This window comes from Oncorhynchus nerka, linkage group LG16, assembly GCF_034236695.1.
Source record: "Oncorhynchus nerka isolate Pitt River linkage group LG16, Oner_Uvic_2.0, whole genome shotgun sequence".
In the NCBI taxonomy this organism is placed as follows: domain Eukaryota; kingdom Metazoa; phylum Chordata; class Actinopteri; order Salmoniformes; family Salmonidae; genus Oncorhynchus; species Oncorhynchus nerka.
Genome location: NC_088411.1, coordinates 5,165,759 through 5,186,267, shown reverse-complemented (window position 1 = coordinate 5,186,267; position 20,509 = coordinate 5,165,759). Strand labels below are relative to the sequence as shown.

The 20,509-nt window shown below is 41.8% G+C and overlaps 1 long non-coding RNA gene across 1 annotated transcript; it reads right to left on the bottom strand.

Annotated features, from left to right (window-relative positions):
• Positions 1–2,988: 2,988 nt before the first annotated feature.
• Positions 2,989–4,421, bottom strand: LOC135561198 (uncharacterized). Its single transcript, XR_010459281.1, has 2 exons — positions 3,919–4,421; positions 2,989–3,617 (listed from the first exon to the last, which is right to left on the bottom strand). It is a non-coding gene; the product is annotated as an uncharacterized LOC135561198 (long non-coding RNA).
• Positions 4,422–20,509: the final 16,088 nt, after the last annotated feature.

Below are 20,509 nucleotides of genomic sequence, written 5' to 3'. Positions count from 1 at the left end.
GTGTGTACGTGTGTGTACGTGTGTGTGTGTGTGTGTTTGTGTGTGTGTGTGTGTGTGTGTGTGTGTCCAGCATTTCCTTGATTTCAAATGTTCTGTTCTTTTTTTTGATGGCATTCTGTCTGGGCTGAGTTGATAATGGGTTCCACGTTGTGATGGTTGGGGCAGAGCGGGGGTGTGCGTGTGTGTGTGCATGTAGGTGTGTGTAGTGTGTACGCGCAAGCATGTGTGTTTGTGCGTGTGTGTGTGTGTGTATGTCAGTGGAGGCTCCTCAGAGGAGGAAGGGGAGGACCATCCTCCTCAGTGAATTCGTTTAAAAAATAAATAATATATATATAAATATATTGACATATCACCAAATAATTGATGAAAGCATACTTTTTTCCAATGAAGGTCTACAGTAGCCTCAACAGCACTCTGTACCATGGTGTAACCGGAGGACAGCTACTTTCCGTCAATACAAAACCTAGGAGGCTCATGGTTCCACCCCTTCCATAGACTTACACGGTAATTATGACAACTTCCGGAGAATGTCCTCCAACCTATCAGAGCTCTTGCAGCATGAACTGACATGTTGTCCACCCAATCAAAGCATCAGAGAATTAATCTAGTACTGAGTTGTTGACTCAAAAAGAGAGAAAGACAATAGTTGAACAGTTTTTAACAAATGAATTTCTTCAAAAATGAAGGAGAAGCAAGAGAGAGAGAGAAAGAGAGAAAGAAAGAGAGAGATATTTCATCATTTATTTTCACTTTCACTTACTTAGCTAGCAAATGCAGTTATATAGTTTAGCCTACTCAAACACCCTGCTCAAACAGAGGGATGCTATGTTAGCTAGCTGGCTATGATTATACAACACAACACTGGAACTCTTCAACGTCAAAGTAAGTGTTTGGTTTAACCAGGGACCACCGGTGTAAGTGCTTACTGACTGTACACTGTAAGTAACGTTACTGTATGATTGTAGCGGGTTTACTAACGCGTTAGTTATATTAGCTATGTTGACTATGGCGTTAATTTAGCTAATATGGTGACAACAATGTAGGCTGTGAGTAGCGGTTATGATATGGTTTGGCTTGGAATGTTTTTTTTTCACTTGGTCACATACAGCTGATGTGTTGTGCATTGAAGTCCACAAGTGAAGGGAAAAGGTGAGAAGAAAGCGTGTAGATGCAAGAAGGAATGTGGCTGCTATGTTAGTGGACTGTGTTTACGTGTGATCAGGGGTCAATTCTGTTGGACAACGTTTCTTAAACGGAAGCAAAATGAAGAAAACAGGGATAAACATACCTGAATGTGTCCAGCGGAAACTCTTGTTTGCAACTGTTGGACTAATGATTACATCCTAGATCAGATAGATGCAGCCCAGAGTGTGCGATATTGAATGTGTCAGTGTCTGTCCATGTGTAGGTGTCTGTCACCTCACATGTTTTTCTTGACATGTGTGCACCTACATTGTAAACTTTCATTCACAGGCAAAGTTGTAGAAACCTCATGATGGGTATAGGAAACATTTTTGTATCATGTAGAAGGCTAAACCTATCGATGTTACATTGAACTGGGTGAATGGAATATGAATGACAATCATCCAATATGCTGTAATAGAAATAAGGCCATGCTCATGAACATAACCGTCCTCCCTGGTGTATGTATGCATACAGTACATGCGTGTGTGTATGAGTGTGTAGGCCTATGTGTGTGGGTGTGCTTCTTATATGAGTGTGTGTAGTGTGTCTGTTCTCCTTTAAAACCTCTTAAGGATTGGACCCTTTGTTTCAATTTTCGCCTAAAATGCCATACCCAGGACCTGAAGCAAGGAAATGCATATTCCTTTCATTTGAAAGGAAACACTTTGAAGTTTGTGGAAATGTGAAATTAATGTAGAACAATATAACACATTAGATCTGGTAAAAGATAATACAAGAAAAAAATCATCATCTTTGAAACGCAAGAGAAAGGCCAATATATGATTTAGGAATCTAGGCGCAACTTAGATTTTGGCCACTAGATGGCAGCAGTGTATGTGTAAATTAGACTGATCCAATGAAGCATTGCATTTCTGTTCAAAATGTTGTATCAAGACTTCCCAAATGTACCTAATTGGTTTATTAATACATTTGCAAGATCATAACTGTGCACTCTAACAATAGCATATTATTTCACTGTGATAGCTACTGTAAATTGCAAAGTGCAGTTAGATTAACAAGAATATAAACTTCCTGCCCATATCTGATATGTCTATGTCCTGGGAAATTTCTTGTTACTTACAACCTCATGCTAACCACATTAGCCTACGTTAGCTCAACACTCCCACTGATATTCCTTTTGGGTTCTGAGCGCCATTCTCAGATTATGCTTTTTCCGTACAGTTTAAAAAAAAATCTGACACAGCAGTTGCATTAAGGAGAAGTCTATCTTTAATTCTGTGAATAATACTTGTATCTTTTATCAATGTTTATTATGAGTATTTCTGCAAAATCACCTGATGTTTTGGAATAAAAACATTACTGCACGTAAAGCGCCAATGTAAACTGAGATTTTTTTTATATAAATAGGCACATTATCGAACAAAACATACATGTATTGTGTGACATGATGTCCTATGAGTGTCATCTGATGGAGATCATCAACATTTAGTGATTCATTTGATCTATATTTCTGCTTTTTGTGACTCCTATTTTGGCTGGAAAAATGGCTGTGTTTTTTCGACTTGGCTATGACCTAACATAATCATATGTGCTGGTTTCGCTGTAAAGCATTTTTTAAATTGGACACGATGGGTAGATTAATATGGCTGCAACCCTTTGTTCTCAATTTCCGCCTGAAGACATACCCAAATCTAACTGCCTGTAGCTCAGCCCCAGAGGCAAGGATATGCATATTCTAGGTATCATTTGAATGGAAACATTCAGAAATTTGTGGAAATGTTAATTGAATCTAGGAGAATATAACACAGTAGATCTGGTGGAAGAAAAGAGAAAGAAAGAGCATACGTTTTCTGTTTTTTATTGTTGTAGTATCATCTTTCACATGTACTAGAATAGCCACACAGTCAGATAGGATGCTGGAGATAATTTTGATGGATAACACAAGAGGGCAACTGTAGGTGTGCAAAGTTTGAGACTGATAACTTCAGGAATGGGTGAGCTACATGACATTTAGCATGAAGTCACCCAGGTGTCCCACACAAGTTGCCCAAATGTACCCAAGTGGCCGAATTGGTGAAATGACCTATAACTATATACAGCAGTACAAATAACTATATACAACATATCAAAAAGCAATTCTAACACACACACACACACACAAAAAATGTTTTAAAAAATATTAGAAAATAAATATTTTTAAAAAACAGTACACACCCCTTGGAAGTCCTCGTCATAATAGTTTGCTGCCTGTGCCATGTCCCATAGCAGTCTCTTTCTGATGTAAAGCAGAGGCAAACTGAACAAGTGGTGCATTTCATGCGACAGAACACAACGACGCCTCCATGCTGTGCCCTTTTGGCTCTGAGGCACAGTCATGCCTTCAGTAATGAACTGTGGCATATGAACACCACTGGGGGCACAGGTAGAGCGGGCAGCTTGGCACCGGGGCCTCCCAGTCGGAGTCGCTATCACTGTGAAAGAAAACATTAAACAAATATTTGTATTGTATGAGCCTTTTATCATCACATAAAATAAACAGATATGTATTGATTGTATAGAGCAGAGGGAACAGTCACTAAGGTGTTCCATTCAACTCCGGCCATTGTTGTGTGTATATATATATATATATATATATATATATATATATATATATATATATATATATATACACACACACACACCCAAACAAACCAACACACACACACACAAAATATATAAAATAATATATAATATATATATTTTTATATTTCATAAAACGGCATTAGCACTTACCCGTCCAGAAGTACGTCCTGTCCTTGCAGAAACAACTCCTCAGTTCGTTTGAATGATAACACTCCAAGATTCCTCAAACTAAAAATCTGTCTCACTTTCACTTTTACTTTAGAGTTTGACTTCGCTTTACATGAAGTATTCGCCAGGATATCTTCAATGAAATCGTGGAAACTACAACTTTCCGGGAAAAAAAAGCCTGACAGCAACCCCTCTGATCGTCAAGGTGAAAATGGAGTTCCCTACGCGTGCGATTACAACCAAGGAATTGTGGTCCAACCCCAACCCCAAACCATTACATACTGGCGTTTACCTCAGCTCATTGGCTATCTACCCAGCTAGATTTCAAGAAGATCAGTGGTCATTGGGCAGAAATATAGTCAATCAATGAAGCTTCGCTAAAATTATTGATGCGTCAGGTAGTCATTTATCGTTGTCTTCAAATCAGCTCACTTCGGTCAATTCTCCCCGCAAAAAAAACAACGTTGTTTGACTGTGTTGCATCCAGAGGAATGCACTGACACCCACCATGGCTATGTAAATGATTGTTTACAGGGGCGAATCACGCCGAATGCTCTGTAAAAAATTGATAGAGATGGAATTCACTGCACAAATAGTTTACAAAATGTTTAGATTTAGGCTATAAAAATGTATTTCATCAAAGAAAACGGCACTTCATTTGATCATTTGATACTCAGGAAGAGAAATAAGAGCAAGATATCAGAATGTAAGTCATAATTTTACCTTCAGATGTAAATGTGTAAAAACTGTCATGGCAGAAAATGTTTCTGTTCTTGATTGCTCTTCTCAAACAAAAGCATTGGATTTGTTCTCTGTAATAGCTATTTTAAATTGGAAAACGTAGTTTGATTACCAAGATTCTAATCTTTTGAAGGGTGTAAAACACTTGCATTTTCAAGAATGTTTAATGTTACAAAATTGTATTTTTTGTTGTCAATCTGACATTTCCCCTGATGTTGGTCCCTGTACAGGGACAGCAGCCATAACATGTTTTAACAAGATGTTTATCTTTCATTTGCTGTATTGGACTTGTTAATGTGTGAAAGTTACATATTTCTGAAAATATTTTTTTATTTCGCGCACTGCCTTTTCAGCGGAATGTTGTCGAGCCTGCGCTATAAAGGTTAATGCAACCGCTGTGTCAGATTTCGAAAAAACTTTATGGAAAAAGCAAACCATGCAATAATCTGAGACGGCACTCAGAAAACAAATAAAATTATCCACCATGTTGGAGTCAACAGAAATCAGAAATCACATTATAAATATTCCCTTACCTTTGACGATCTTCATCAGAATGCACTCCCAGGAATCCTAGTTCCACAATAAATACTTGATTTGTTTGATAATGTCCATTATTTATGTCCAAGTAGCTAATTTTGTTAGCGCGTTTAGTACACAAATCCAAACGCTCGTGCAGGTACATACGAATGTCGGACGAAAACTTCAAAAAGTTATATTACATGTCAAAGAAACTTGTCAAACTAAGTATAGAATCAATCTTTATGATGTTATCATAAATCTTCAATAAAGTTCCAACCGGAGAATTCCTAGGACTGTAGAGAAGCCATGGAACGCTGGTCGCTATCATGTGAAATGCGCATGACAAGGACCTGGCTCTCTGCCAGACCACTGACTCGAAGAGCTCCCATCCGGCTCCACAACACAGTAGAAGCCTCATTCGAGTTTCTAAAGACGGTTGACATCTAGTGCAACTTTATCCATATCCCAAGGTGTATTCAATAGGGGCTGGGTTGAAAATCGACCAACCTCAGATTTCCCTCTTCCTGTTTGGATTTCCTCTCAGGTTTCTGCCTGCCATATGAGTTCTGTTATACTCACATACATCATTCAAACAGTTTTAGAAACTATCCAATACTAATAATACTATACATATATTAGCAACTGGGACTGAGGAGCAGGCAGTTTACTCTGGGCACCTTTCATCCAAGCTACTCAATACTGCCCCTGCAGCCATAAGAAAATAAGAAGATAAAACTGTTGATACAGGACCAAATTTCTAAATTGCACCTTGTTTATTCTACTATTCTACCTCGCAACGGAAAGTTTATTCCCTATGCACAAATGTAACTGTGAGTGTGCGTATGTGCGTTCGCATTCACGTGCGTGTGTGAATGCGTGTGCATGTGTGCTCCACAGTGAGGTAGAGCAGTTCCCCTTCCCACAGTCCTCTGTTGGGTGAGACGTTAGTAAAGGACAACAGTCTACTGCAGTGCAACATTACTGACCTCACACCTGTGAGTATACTCAAACATCAGAGTCATGTTTGCCCAGTAGGGCACACAAAACGTTTTGCAATGGAAAAACTCAATTCCGTGGCAAAAAGTCTATGCTCTTATTGGACAAGTTTAGATGACACCTACCCGTTTTACTCTGTTTTCTACCTACTGAACTCAACCCAAGGCTATTCCAAAGCACTGATGTTGTTTCCCCCCCAGCTACCAGTGAATAGCCCTCCTGCATAAACTTCCACCATACCTTTCTTCATTATTAAAACCTGTTACGGCTAGACGTTCTGCTAGCGGAACATCTCGACAACATCCGGTGAAATTGCAGAGCACAAAATTCAAATTAAATTATTCTAAATGTTTAACTTTCATAAAATCACAAGTGCAATACATCAAAAATGAAGCTTAAATTCTTGTTAATCCAGCCACCAGATTTCAAAAAGGCTTTACGGCGAAAGCAAACCATGCGATTATCTGAGGACAGCGCCCCATCATACAAATGCATGACAAACATATTCAACCAGGGAGGTGCGACATGAAAATCAGAAATAGCGATACAAAAAATGCCTTACCTTTGATGATCTTCTTCTGCTGGCACTCTAAAAGGTCCCAGTTACATCACAAATGGTCCTTTTGTTCAATAATGTCCTTCTTTACATCCATAAAAACTCAGTTTAGCTGGCGTGCTTCAGTCAATAATCCACTCAGTTTCCCTCCATCAAAATGCATACAAAATGAATCCCAAACGTTACTAATAAACTTTTCCAAACAAGTCAAACAACGTTTATAATCAAACATTATGTATCCTAATACGTAAGTAAATGATAAAATTGAAGACGGAGAATTGTTATTGTATTTACTGGAGATAAACAAGAAAGAACACGCTTTCCTCCATGCGCTTGGAAACACTACATCCAAAATGGGAGCCATCTAGAAAAACTACAATTTCTGGTTCATTTTTCCAAAAAACAGCCTGAAACTCTTTCTAAAGACTGTTGACATCTAGTGGAAGCCCTGCAATTTGGAAGGATTTGGGCTTATAAGTATAGTACTAGCCATTGAAAATAGTGGTAAACTGAAAATATTTTGAGGGCGGATGGTTTGTCCTCGGGGTTTCGCCTGCCTTATCAGTTCTGTTATACTCACAGACATAATTTCAACAGCTGTAGAAACGTTAGAATGTTTTCTATCCAAATCTACCAATTAAATGCGTATCCTAGATTCTGGGCCTGAGTAACAGGCAGTTTACTTTGGGCATGCTTTTCATCCGGACTTGAAAATACTGCCTCCTAACCCAAAGAGGGCGAGATACCAGACCCAGTCTCATGGATGGCTAACTGTGGAGATCCAATCGATCACCCCTGAGTTAGGCATATATGCTTTTAGATGTTTGTACCTTACTTGTGGAATGATCTCCAAGGCTCTCTAAAATTGGATGCATTGGTGCCTCTTTGGCAATTGATTGAGGATCTTTTTACTGAAGAATGTGTTTGTTTTCTATGATTGTGTTTTGTTTTTCGTGTATTGATGTGAATATTGATGTGTATAGTGATGTGTATTGTGTATATTCATGTGTATTAATGTGTATACAGGGCTCATCTATAAAATAGATACTGGTCTCTAGGCATGACTCCCTGTCAAAATAAGGGTCAAATTAAATAAATAAACTTAAATAAACTTATTCTATCAATATGTCCAAGCTAAAATACCACCCCTGCAGGATTAACTGACTCAACTAGGCCCTGTCTACCCAATGGAAGTTCCGTTATCTCTTGACCCTAATCCCTACAGATCTGATAGATGCCGCTCTGCCTTACTACTGAGCTAAAATACAGCTAGGGACTGTCCCTCAAACTCAACAGTACGAGCCTTACAGTAGAGTGGGCTATCTCCGAAGTTGAGTGCCTATGCTCCTTTACCCTGCAACCCGGCACCTCTTCAGGATCATCCAGGCCAGAGCTTCAACTTTAGAACACTATGAGAGGCTCTCTCCTGGGTTAGCCCAGAATCTCTCCTCCTACTACCCCCATCAATGCACTCAATACCTAGAGTTGGGTCTCAGGTTAGGTTCCTTTATACCAGCCACTCGAGTCTCTGATAGACTATCTAACCAGATGCTATGAAAATCCTCAATCAATCAAGTCTATTCCGGAAAACCTAGAGTAACATAACATGTACTTGTACGACTCTTTGATGACACAGGGTTTCAGAACAATAAAGCATAGTTATTCAGAATTCCAGAAACAGGCATAAAAAAATCCCAGATCAATCAATCACAAATCAACATCACAAATCCAATGATATGCAAAACATGTACAGTAAATTAAATTGATAGACCACCTTCAGCGCCCTTACTTAAACACCCGTTGGGCTGCGCCAATAAAATGTTAGTTTTTTGTCTATTACAATTTTATGAGAAGCACAATATTTAATAACAAGAAAAATGGTTTCTTACCATTTACAACACTATAAACAGTTTTTGGCTCCCCCCTCAGGACGTTCAGTCCCTAAAATGGCATCTAAAATTCTAACAACTACTTTACCAAATCTCTATGAATGAGGTAACCTTAAGGATGTCATGGTTCCACCTGTCACCAGAGGGCGGAAGAGACAGTCCTAGAGACATCACCAACAAACTAACATGGTCCAAGCATACCAAGACGGTCGTGAATAGGGCACGAAAAAACCTATTCCCCCTCAGGAGACTGAAAAGATTTGGCATGGGTCCTCAGATCCACAAAAGGTTCTACAGCTGCACCATCGAGAGCATCCTGACTGGTTGCATCACTGCCTGGTACGGCAACTGCTCGGCCTCCAACCGCAAGGCACTACAGAGGGTAGTGCGAATGGCCCAGTACATCTCTGGGGCCAAGCTTCCTGCCATCCAGGACCTCTATACCAGGCGGTGTCAGAGGAAGGCCCTAAAAATTGTCAAAGACTCCAGCCACCCTATTCATAGACTGCTCTCTCTGCTACCGCACGGCAAGCGGTACCGGAGTGCCAAGTCTAGGTCCAAGAGGCTTCTAAACAGCTTCTACCCTCAAGGCATAAGACTCGTGAACATCTAGTCAAATGGCTACCCAGACGGTTTGCATTGCCCCTCCCCCTCTTTACACCACTGCTACTCTCTGTTGTTATCATCTACGCACATTAGTAGTCACTTTAATAACTCTACCTACATGTACATACTACCTCAACTAAACGGTGCCCACGCACATTAACTCTGTATCGGCACCCGCCTTGTATATAGTCTCGCTATTGTTATTTTACTGCTGCTCTTTAATTACTTGTTACTTTTATGTCTTATTCTTATCCATATTTTTTTTAAACTGTATTGTTGTTTAGGGGCTCGTAAGTAAGCATTTCACTGTAAGGTATTAATTTCACTGTAAGCACTACACCTGTTGTATTCGGCATATGTGACTAATAACATTTGATTAGATTTGATTAATGACACTCAGGTGTGTCCTATTACTCTGCCTATTAAAATAGGTATGTTTTCTGGTTTCCTTTGCAGAAGCTTGAATTGTTTACCGTGTGCTTTCGTTTCCTGAGTGAGGTTTCGAGACTGAGTGTTTGTTGATTTTTCGAGTATACTGTGATCCTGCAGGCTACCGTTTCTCAGTAAAGTATTATGTTTATCCTTAACCACCGATTCCTCGCCTGTCTCTTCTCTGCACCTGGGTCCAACCTTACCACGCACAAAAGATTCCTCCTAGAATTTTACTTTAACTGAGTATAATACAAATCTAAATATAAGTGCAATAAAAATCTAAAGATATTTGAAGTTTAAAAGCTACAGCAAAAATCTTTTTCCAGCAGTCGACAGGTTCTTCTTTCTCAAGGAGAGTGCTCCTCTCCAAAAACCATAGCTCTTTTATACCCTCCATTCTGCTAGACCAACGTGACTGACACCTGCTCCGATGACGCATTCAGTGGTTAACACTTAATGCGGACATCGCTCCTTTCCTCGCCTAGGCAGGACGCTCGCCTACACAGGATGCCCGCCTTGATAGGATGTCTCCTCCTGGCAGCTCTGACCAGGGAACTTCCAGCATTATTCATGTACTTTATTAACCTTAACTTTTAAAACATACATTTTTAAACATTATCGTTCCCCACTTAGCTCCATTAAAATCCCCCTCTAACCTAACTTACTACCTCTTAGATATCCAACAAGTTAAACATCCCATCATTACAACATTTCAGCATTATAACCTTTCATTATCAACCTCCTACAGGCCCTTAACAACAAACCTTGTCCATATGCATCATACTTTAATGCAAACAACATTAGAACAGTGTTAACCATTTTACTGCATTACTTTAATCCCCCATTTAATAGCATCTTCCACAGTACATTTCCACACGCTTTCAAACAACACCATTTAACATATTTAACCTTTTAATCATTATTTTCGTCAATTCCAGTCCCAATTCATTTATTAAACTTATTTTTCTTATTTTCCTTAGTTAAAGTCAATTCTCTCTCAATGTTCTTCCTTCTTTGTGCTCTCTGTGTGTGTTTGAAAGTGAAACTTCTTCATGAGTGTGTGTGTGGGTGTATGCAAATGTGTCTCTAAAATGTCACAGAGAACTACGCCTTAGCCTACTACTCTTGACAAATAAATAACTTTGTTTCCAGAAAATCTTACATCCAAGTTCAATGCCTCAGTCAGAGAGGCGGAACACACTGACACGCGCACACATATGTACACACAGGCCCATCACATCAGAGAGATGCCCAATCAGAATGTCAAAAAGTCACAATGTCTCAGTCAATACTTTCCGAATGCACTGAGAATACAAACATTAAGGACACCTGCTCTTTCTATGACAGACTGACCATATGAATCCAGGTTAAAGCTATGATCCCTTATTGGTTTCACTTGTTAAATCCACTTAAATCCTAAAAATTCTACAGCTGCCCCATCGAGAGCATCCTGGTGGATTGCATCACCGCCTGGTATGGCAACTGCTCGACATTTTACCATAAGGAGGTACAGAGGGTAGTGCGTATGGCCCAGTACATCACTGGGGTAGATCTGTCTGCCATCCAGGACCTATATACTAGGCGGTGTCAGAGGAAAGACCAACAAAAGTTTCAAAGAGTCCATTCACCCAAGTCATAGACTGCTCTCTCTGCTACCGTATTTCTTGTATTTATTTAACATTTATTTAACCAAGTAGGCCATTTGAGAACAAGTTCTCATTTACAACTGCAACCTGGCCAAGACAAAGCAAAGCAGTGCAACACAAACAACACAGAGTTACACATGGAATAAACAAATGTACAGTCAATAACACAATAGAACAATCTATATATATAAATATATACAGATGTAAATATATATATATACAGTGTGTGCAAATGAGGTAAGATTAGGGAGGTAAGGCAATAAATAGGCCACAGTGGCGAAATAATTACAATTTAGCAATTAAACAATGTGCAGAAGATGAATGTGCAAGTAGAGATACTGGTAGTTGGGTGGGCTATTTACAGATGGGCTGTGTACAGGTGCAATGCTCTGACAACTGATGCTCAAAGTTAGTGAGGGAGATATACGACTCCAGCTTCAGTGATTTTTGCAATTCGTTCCAGTCATTGGCAGCAGAGAACTGTAAGGAAAGGCGGCCAAAGGAGGAGTTGGCTTTGGGGATGACCAGTGAAATATACCCGCTGGAACATGTGCTATGGGTGGGTGCTGCTATGGTAACAAGTGAGCTGAGATAAGGCGGGGTTTTACCTAGCAAAGACTTATAGATGACCTGGGGCCACTGGGTTTGGCAAAGAATATGAAGCGAGGGCCAGCCAACAAGAGCATACAGGTCGCAGTAGTGGGTAGTATATGGGGATTTGGTGATAAAATGGATGGCACTGTGATATACTACATCCAATTTTCTGAGTAGAGTGTTGGAGGCTATTTTGTAAATGATATCGCCGAAGTCAAGGATCGGTAGGATAGTCAGTTTACCGAGAGTATGTTTGGCAGGATGCTTTGAAGCGAAATAGGAAGCCGATTCTAAATGTAATTTCGGATTGGAGATGCTTAATGTGAGTCTGGAAGGAGAGTTTACAGTATAACCAGACACCAAGGTATTTGTAGTTGTCCACATATTCTAAGTCAGAACAGTCCAGAGTAGTGATGCTAGACGGACGGGTGCAGGCAGTGGTGAGTTGAAGAGCATGCATTTAGTTTTACTTGCATTTAAGAGCAGTTGGAGGCCACGGAAGGAGTGATGTATGGCATTGAAGCTTGTCTGGAGGTTTGTTAACACAGTGTCCAAAGAAGGGGCAGAAGTATACAGAATGGTGTCGTCTGCGTAGAGGTGGATCAGAGAATCACCAGCAGCAAGAGCAACATCATTGATGTATAGAGAAAAGAGTTGGCCTGTGAATTGAACCCAGTGGCACCCCCACAGAGACTGGCAGAGGTCCGGACAACAGGTCCTCCGATTTGACACACAACTCTATCTGAGTAGTTGGTGAACAAGGCGATGCAGTCATTTGAGAAAACAAGGCTGTTGAGTCTGCCGATAAGAATGTAGTGATTGACAGAGTCGAAAGCCTTGGCCAGGTCGATGAAGATGGCTGCACAGTATTGTCTTTTATCGATGGCGGATATGATATCGTTTAGGACCTTGAGCGTGGCTGATGTGCACCCATGACCAGCTCGGAAACCAGATTACATAGTGGAGAAGGTATGGTGGGATTCGAAATGGTCTGGGATCTGTTTGTTAACTTGGCTTTCGAAGACTTTAGAAAGGCAGGGTAGGATAGATATACAGTAGGTCTGTAACAGTTTGGGTCTAGAGTGTCTCCCCCTTTGAAGAGGGAAATGACAGCGGCAGCTTTCCAATCTTCAGGGATCTCAGACTATACAAAAGAGAGGTTGAACAGGCTAGCAATAGGGGTTGCAACAATTGGTGCAGATAATTTTAGAAAGAGAGGGTCCAGATTGTCTAGCCCTGCTGATTTGTATGGGTCCAGATTTTGCAGCTCTTTCCGAACATCAGCTATCTGGATTTGGGTGAAGGAGAAATGGGGGAGACTTGGGCAAATTGCTGTGGGGGGTGCAGAGCTGTTGACCGGGTTAGGGGTAGCCAGGTGGAAAATATGGCCAGCCATAGAAAAATGCTTATTGAAATTCTCGATTATCGTAGATTCATTGGTGGTGACAGTGTTTCCTAGCCTCAGTGCAGTGGGCAGCTGGGAGGAGATGCTCTTATTCTCCATGGACTTTACAGTAACCCAGAAATTTTGGGAGTTTGTGCTACAGGATGCAAATTTATGTTTGAGAAAGCTAGCCTTTGCTTTCCTAACTGCCTGTATATATTGGTTCCTAACTTTCCTGAAAAGTTGCACATTGCATGGGCTATTCGATGCTAATGCAGTACACCACAGGATGTTTTTGTGCTGGTCAAGGGCAGTCAAGTCTGGAGTGAACCAAGGGCTATATCTGTTCTTAGTTCTAAATTTTTTGAATGGGGCATGCTTATTTAAGATGGTGAGGAAAGCACTTTTTTAAGAATAACCAGACATCCTCTACTGACGGAATAAGGTCAAAATATTTCCAGGATACCCGGGCCAGGTCGATTAGAAAGGCCTGCTTGCTGAAGAGTTTTAGGGAGCGTTTGACAGTGATGAGGGGTGGTCGTTTGACCGCTGACCCATAATGGATGCAGACAATGAGGCAGTGATCGCTGAGATCCTGGTTGAAGACAGCAGAAGTTTATTCAGAGGGCAGGTTGGGTAGGATGATATCTATGAGTGTGCCCATGTTTATGGATTTAGGGTTGTACCTGGTAGGATCCTTGAAAATTTGTGTGAGATTGAGGGCATCTAGCTCTGATTGTAGGACGGGCGGGGTGTTAAGCACTAAATAAAACTTCAGTTAGTGCTAAATACGGCTGCTAGAATCCTGACTAGAACCCCAAAATTTGATCATATTACTCCAGTGCTAGCCTCCCTACACTGGCTTCCTGTCAAGGCAAGGGCTGATTTGAAGGTTTTACTGCTAACCTACAAAGCATTACATGGGCTTGCTCCTACCTATGTCTCTGATTTGGTCCTGCCGTACATACCTACACGTACGCTACGGTCACAAGATGCAGGCCTCCTAATTGTCCCTAGAATTTCTAAGCAAACAGCTGGAGGCAGGGCTTTCTCCTATAGAGCTCCATTTTTATGGAATGGTCTGCCTACCCATGTAAGAGACGTAAACTTGGTCTCAACCTTTAAGTCTTTACTGAAGACTCATCTCTTCAGTGGGTCATATGATTGAGTGTAGTCTGGCCCAGGAGTGGGAAGGTGCATGGAAAGGCTCTGGAGCAACGAACCGCCCTTGCTGTCTCTGCCTGGCCGGTTCCCCTCTTTCCACTGGGATTCTCTGCCTCTAACCCTATTACAGGGGCTGAGTCACTGGCTTACTGGGGCTCTTTCATACCGTCCCTGGGAGGGGTGCGTCACTTGAGTGGGTTGAGTCACTGATGTGATCTTCCTGTCTGGGTTGGCGCCCCCCCCTTGGGTTGTGCCGTGGCGGAGATCTTTGTGGGCTATACTCGGCCTTGTCTCAGGATGGTAAGTTGGTGGTTGAAGATATCCCTCTAGTGGTGTGGGGGCTGGGCTTTGGCAAAGTAGGTGGGGTTATATCCTTCCTGTTTGGCCCTGTCCGGGGGTGTCCTCGGATGGGGCCACAGTGTCTCCTGACCCCTCCTGTCTCAGCCTCCACTTTTTATGCTGCAGTAGTTCATGTGTCGGGGGGCTAGGGTCAGTTTGTTATATCTGGAGTACTTCTCCTGTCCTATTCGGTGTCCTGTGTGAATTTAAGTGTGCTCTCTCTAATTCTCTATTTCTTTCTCTCTCTCGGAAGACCTGAGCCCTAGGACCATGCCTCAGGACTACCTGACATGATGACTCCTTGCTGTCCCCAGTCCACCTGGCCGTGCTGCTGCTCCAGTTTCAACTGTTCTGCCTTATTATTATTGGACCATGCTGGTCATTTGAACATCTTGGCCATGTTCTGTTATAATCTCCACCTGGCACAGCCAGAAGAGGACTGGCCACCCCACATAGCCGGGTTCCTCTCTAGGTTTCTTCCTAGGTTTTGGCCTTTCTAGGGAGTTTTTCCTAGCCACCGTGCTTCTACACCTGCATTGCTTGCTGTTTGGGGTTTTAGGCTGGGTTTCTGTATAGCACTTTGAGATATCAGCGGATGTACGAAGGGCTATATAAATAAAATTGATTTGATTTGATTTAAGCATATCCCCGTTTAGGCTGTCAAGGGCAGTCAAGTCTGGAGTGAACCAAGGGCTATATCTGTTCTTAGTTCTACATTTTTTGAATGGGGCATGCTTATTTAAGATGGTGAGGAAAGCACTTTTTTAAGAATAACCAGACATCCTCTACTGACGGAATAAGGTCAAAATATTTCCAGGATACCCGGGCCAGGTTGATTAGAAAGGCCTACTTTAAATACAATTGATTTGATTTGATTTAAGCATATCCCCGTTTAGGCCACCTAACAGTACAAACTCTGAAGCTAAACGGGGGCACAGCTGGGGACTGAGCGGAGTCTATAACAAGCGGCAACAGTGAGAGACTTATTTCTGGAAAGGTGTATTTTTAAAAGAAGAAGCTTGAACTGTTTGGGCACAGATATGGATAGTAGGACAGAACTCTGCAGGCTATCTCTGGAATAGATTGCAACTCTACCCCTTTTGGCAGTTCTATCTTGGAGGAAAATGTTGTAGTTGGGGATGGAAATTTCAGAATTTTTGGTGGCCTTCCTAAGCCAGGATTCAGACACGGCTAGGACATCAGGATGCTGATATTCACATCAGCAGTGAATAAAACAAACTTAGGGAGGAGGCTTCTGATGTTAACATGCATGAAAGTCAACACATGATAGCGCCTGGGGAATAGGAGTGGAACTGGGGGCTACATGGCCTGGGCTAACCTCTACATCACCAGAGGAACAGAGGAGGAGTAGGATAAGGGTACGGCTAAAGGCTATACGAACTGGTCGTCTAGTGTGTTTGGAACAGAGAATAAAAGGAGCAGATTTCTGGGCATGGTAGAATAGATTCAGGGCACAATGTACAGACAATTGTATGGTAGGATGAGAGTACAGTGGAGGTAAACCTAGGCCTTAAGTGAAGATGAGAAAGGTTTTGTCTTTGGAGGCACCAGTTAAGGCAGGTGAGGTCTCCGCATGTGTGTGGGGTGGGACAAAAGAGCTATCTAAGGCATTTTGAGCAGGAATGAGGCTCTACTGTGAAATAAAACAATTAGAACTAGCGAAGACACCAGTAGACAAGTCATATTGACATTAGAGTGAGGCATACAGCAATCACAGGGGTTGATCAGGAGAGCTAAGACAACAGCGGGTACATGGCGATGAATGGGCAGAGCGGGTCAGTTAGATACATACAGGACCTGAGTTCGAGGCTGGGGCCGACAGGTAAACAAAATGAGGTACCATGCTGTTGAAACAGTCCAGGGGGCATCAGCTGTGTAGCCGAGTGATCATAGGGTCAAAAGAGCAGCAATAGGTGAGTCAGGGTGCCGTTCTGTAGTCACTACTACGCTAGGCGAGCAGGGGACACAGCGTTCAGAAAAGCTAGCGGGTCGGGGCTAGTAGATGTTTCTTCGCCGACATCGTAACAGAGCGATCACGTCGGCAGTCCAGTCGTGATGGATCTGCGGGGCTCCGTGTCGACAATAAAGGGTCCAAGCCTCTTTATTGGCAAGCGGTACCGGAGGGCCAAGTCTAGGACCAAAAGCCTCCTTAAACAGCTTCTATCCCCAAGCCATAAGACTGCTGAACAATTAATCAATTGGCCACCCGGACTATTTACATTGACCCAGTTTTACACTGTTGCTCCTTGCTGTTTATTATCTATGCATAGTCACTTTACCCCTACTTACATGTACAAATTGCCTCGACTAACCTGTACCCCTGCACTTTGACTCAGTACCAGCACCCTCTGTAGATACCCTCGTTATTTTTATTTTATTGTGTTACTTTTTATTATTGGTTACTTTAGTTTAATTTGTAAATATTTTCTTATTTCTTCCTTGAACTGCATTGTTGGTTAAGGGCTTGTAAGTAAGCATTTCTCTGTAAGGTCTGTTAAAGTGGGATTTGATTGAATTTGATTTGTAGAGGGAGGAGATTTAAGCCTTGAGACAATTGAGACATGGGAGTGTGTATGGGTGCCATTCAGAAGTTGGAATGGGCAAGGCAAACTATTTACGTGCCTTTGAACTGGGTATGGTAGTATGTGCCAGATGCACTGGTTTGTGTGAATAACTGAAAAGCTGCTGAGATTTGATGCTCAACAAGTGTCAAGAAAAGGGCATCCAGCCAAGTGGACACAACTTTGGGAAGCATTGTAGTCAACATAGGCCAGCATCCCTGTGGAACGCCTTCGACGCCTTGTAGAGTCTATGAGGGCAAATGGTGGGGCGCAACTCAATATGAAGAAGGTGTCCTTAATGTTTTGTATACTCAATGTATATTTCTTCCAGAGTCTGACATTGCTCATTCCGATAATTCTTAATATTCTTTCTTTCTACTTTGTGGATTTTGTTTGTATTGTTTTGTATTGCTAGGTATTATTACCGCACTGTTGGAGCTAGAAACACAAGCATTTTACTGCACCTGCGATAACATCTGAAAATAAACTAGGCAAAAAAAGAAACGTCCCCTTTTCAGGACCCTGAGGCAATTAAGGTCACAGTTATGAAAACTTTGAACACTAAAGAGGTCTTTCTACTGACTCTGAAGAACACCAAAAGAAAGATGCCCAGGGTCCCTTCTCATCTGTGTGAACGCGCCTTAGGAATGCTGCAAGCAGGCATGAGGACTACAGATGTGGCCAGGGCAATAAATTGCAATGTCCGTACTGTGAGACGCCTAAGAAAGCGCTACAGGGAGACAGGACGGACAGCTGATCGTTTTTGCAGTGGCAGACCACGTGTAACAACACCTGCACAAGATCAGTACATCCGAACATCCCACCTGCGGGACAGATACAGGATGGCAACAACAACTGCCCGAGTTACACCAAGAACACACAATCCCTCCATCAGTGCTCAGACTGTCTGCAATAGGCTGAGAGAGGCTGGACTGAGGGCTTGTAGCCTGTTGTAAGGCAGATCCTCACCAGATATCACCGGCACAAACCCACAGTCGCTGGACCAGACAGGACTGGCAAAAAGTGCTCTTCACTGACGAGTTGCGGTTTTGTCTCACCAGGGGTGATGGTCTAGGGCGATGTGTCACAGCATCATCGGACTGAGCTTGTTGTCATTGCAGACAATCTCAACACTGTGCATTACAGGGAAGACATCCTCCTCCCTCATGTGGTACCCTTCCTTCAGGCTAATCCTGACATGACCCTCCAGCATGACAATGCCACCAGCCATACTACTCGTTCTGTGCGTGATTTCCTGCAAGACAGGAATGTCAGTGTTCTGCAACGGCCAACGAAGAGCCCGGATCTCAATCCCATTGAGCACGTCTGGGACCTGTTGGATCAGAGGGTGAGGGCCATTCCCCCAGAAATGTCCGGGAACTTGCAGGTGCCTTGGTGGAAGAGTGGGGTAAGATCTCACAGCAAGAACTGGCAAATCTGGTGCAGTCCATGAGGAGGAGATGCACTGCAGTGCTTAATGCAGCTGGTGGCCACACCAGATACTGACTGTTACTTTGGATTTTGACCCCTCCTTTGTTCAGGGACACATTATTCCATTTATGTTAGTCATATGTATGTGGAACTTGTTCAGTGTATGTCTCAGTTGTTGAATCTTGTAATGTTCATACAAATATTTACACATGTTAAGTTTGCTGAAAGTAAACACATTTGACAGTTTTTTTAATTTTTTATTTCACCTTTATTTAACCAGGTAAGCAAGTTGAGAACAAGTTCTCATTTACAATTGCGACCTGGCCAAGATAAAGCAAAGCAGTTCGACACATACAACGACACAGAGTTACACATGGAGTAAAACAAACATACAGTCAATAATACAGTAAAAAAAAAAAGTCTATATACAATGTGAGCAAATTAGGTGAGAAGGGAGGTAAAGGCAAAAAAGGCCATGGTGGCAAAGTAAATACAATATAGCAAGTAAAACACTGGAATGGTAGTTTTGCAATGGAAGAATGTGCAAAGTAGAAATAAAAATAATGGGGTGCAAAGGAGCAAAATAAATAAATAAATTAAATACAGTTGGGAAAGAGGTAGTTGTTTGGGCTAAATTATAGGTGGGCTATGTACAGGTGCAGTAATCTGTAAGATGCTCTGACAGTTGGTGCTTAAAGCTAGTGAGGGAGATAAGTGTTTCCAATTTAAGAGATTTTTGTAGTTCGTTCCAGTCATTGGCAGCAGAGAACTGGAAGGAGAGGACAGTGCTGAGTTTATGTGTAGGTGACTAATAAACTTTGATTTAGTGATTGATTTGATATATCATAATTAAAGAGCAGCTCCCCCCTAATACACAACCTGGTTTTAGACAGACGCCCCCACTCCCCCGACATTATTGTGCAGTAAGCCCTGTCACCATGAGAAACACTCTTTTAACCTCTTAAGTCGACCCTCTACTTTTTTGAACATTCTGTTAAAAATCGCGCAACATTTCAGCGCCCTGCTACTCATGCCAGGAATATAGTATATGCATTTGCTTAGTCTGTGTGGATAGAAAACACTCAGACATTTATAAAACTGGTTAAATCACTGCTGTGGCTTTACCAGAACGGCATTTACATCGAAAAGCACAGGAAAAACTGATCACTGAAAATGGGAAAATATATCCATGCGCTACTTGAACCCATTGATAAAGGTGAACCACAATTAATTGACTGAGGTTGCAGTACCTACAGCTTCCACACGGTGTCTAGAGTCTTGTCATTTCCCTTTGAGTTTTTTCTTGGTCAAACACATGCGAGGCACCGTATTTCTTCAGGTCTAGGACCGGATATTTTCGTTGAGTTTCTAGCCGGACATTTTTCCAGACGGACAGCTAATGATCTTTACATCGCCTCCTGATGAATTTTATCGCTTATTAACGTTTACTAATACCTAAAGTTGCATTACAAAAGTATTTCGAAGTGTTTTGTGAAAGTTTATCGTCGACTTTTTGAATTTTAAAAAATGACGTTACGTTTTGAAACAATGTTTTTTTCGTTTATCACACAGTCTACATCACACAGGCTTTATATGGACCGATTTAATCGAAATAAAGACCCAATAGTGTTTATGGGACATCTAGGAGTGCCAACAAAGAAGATGGTGAAAGGTAAGGACTGTTTTCTATTTTA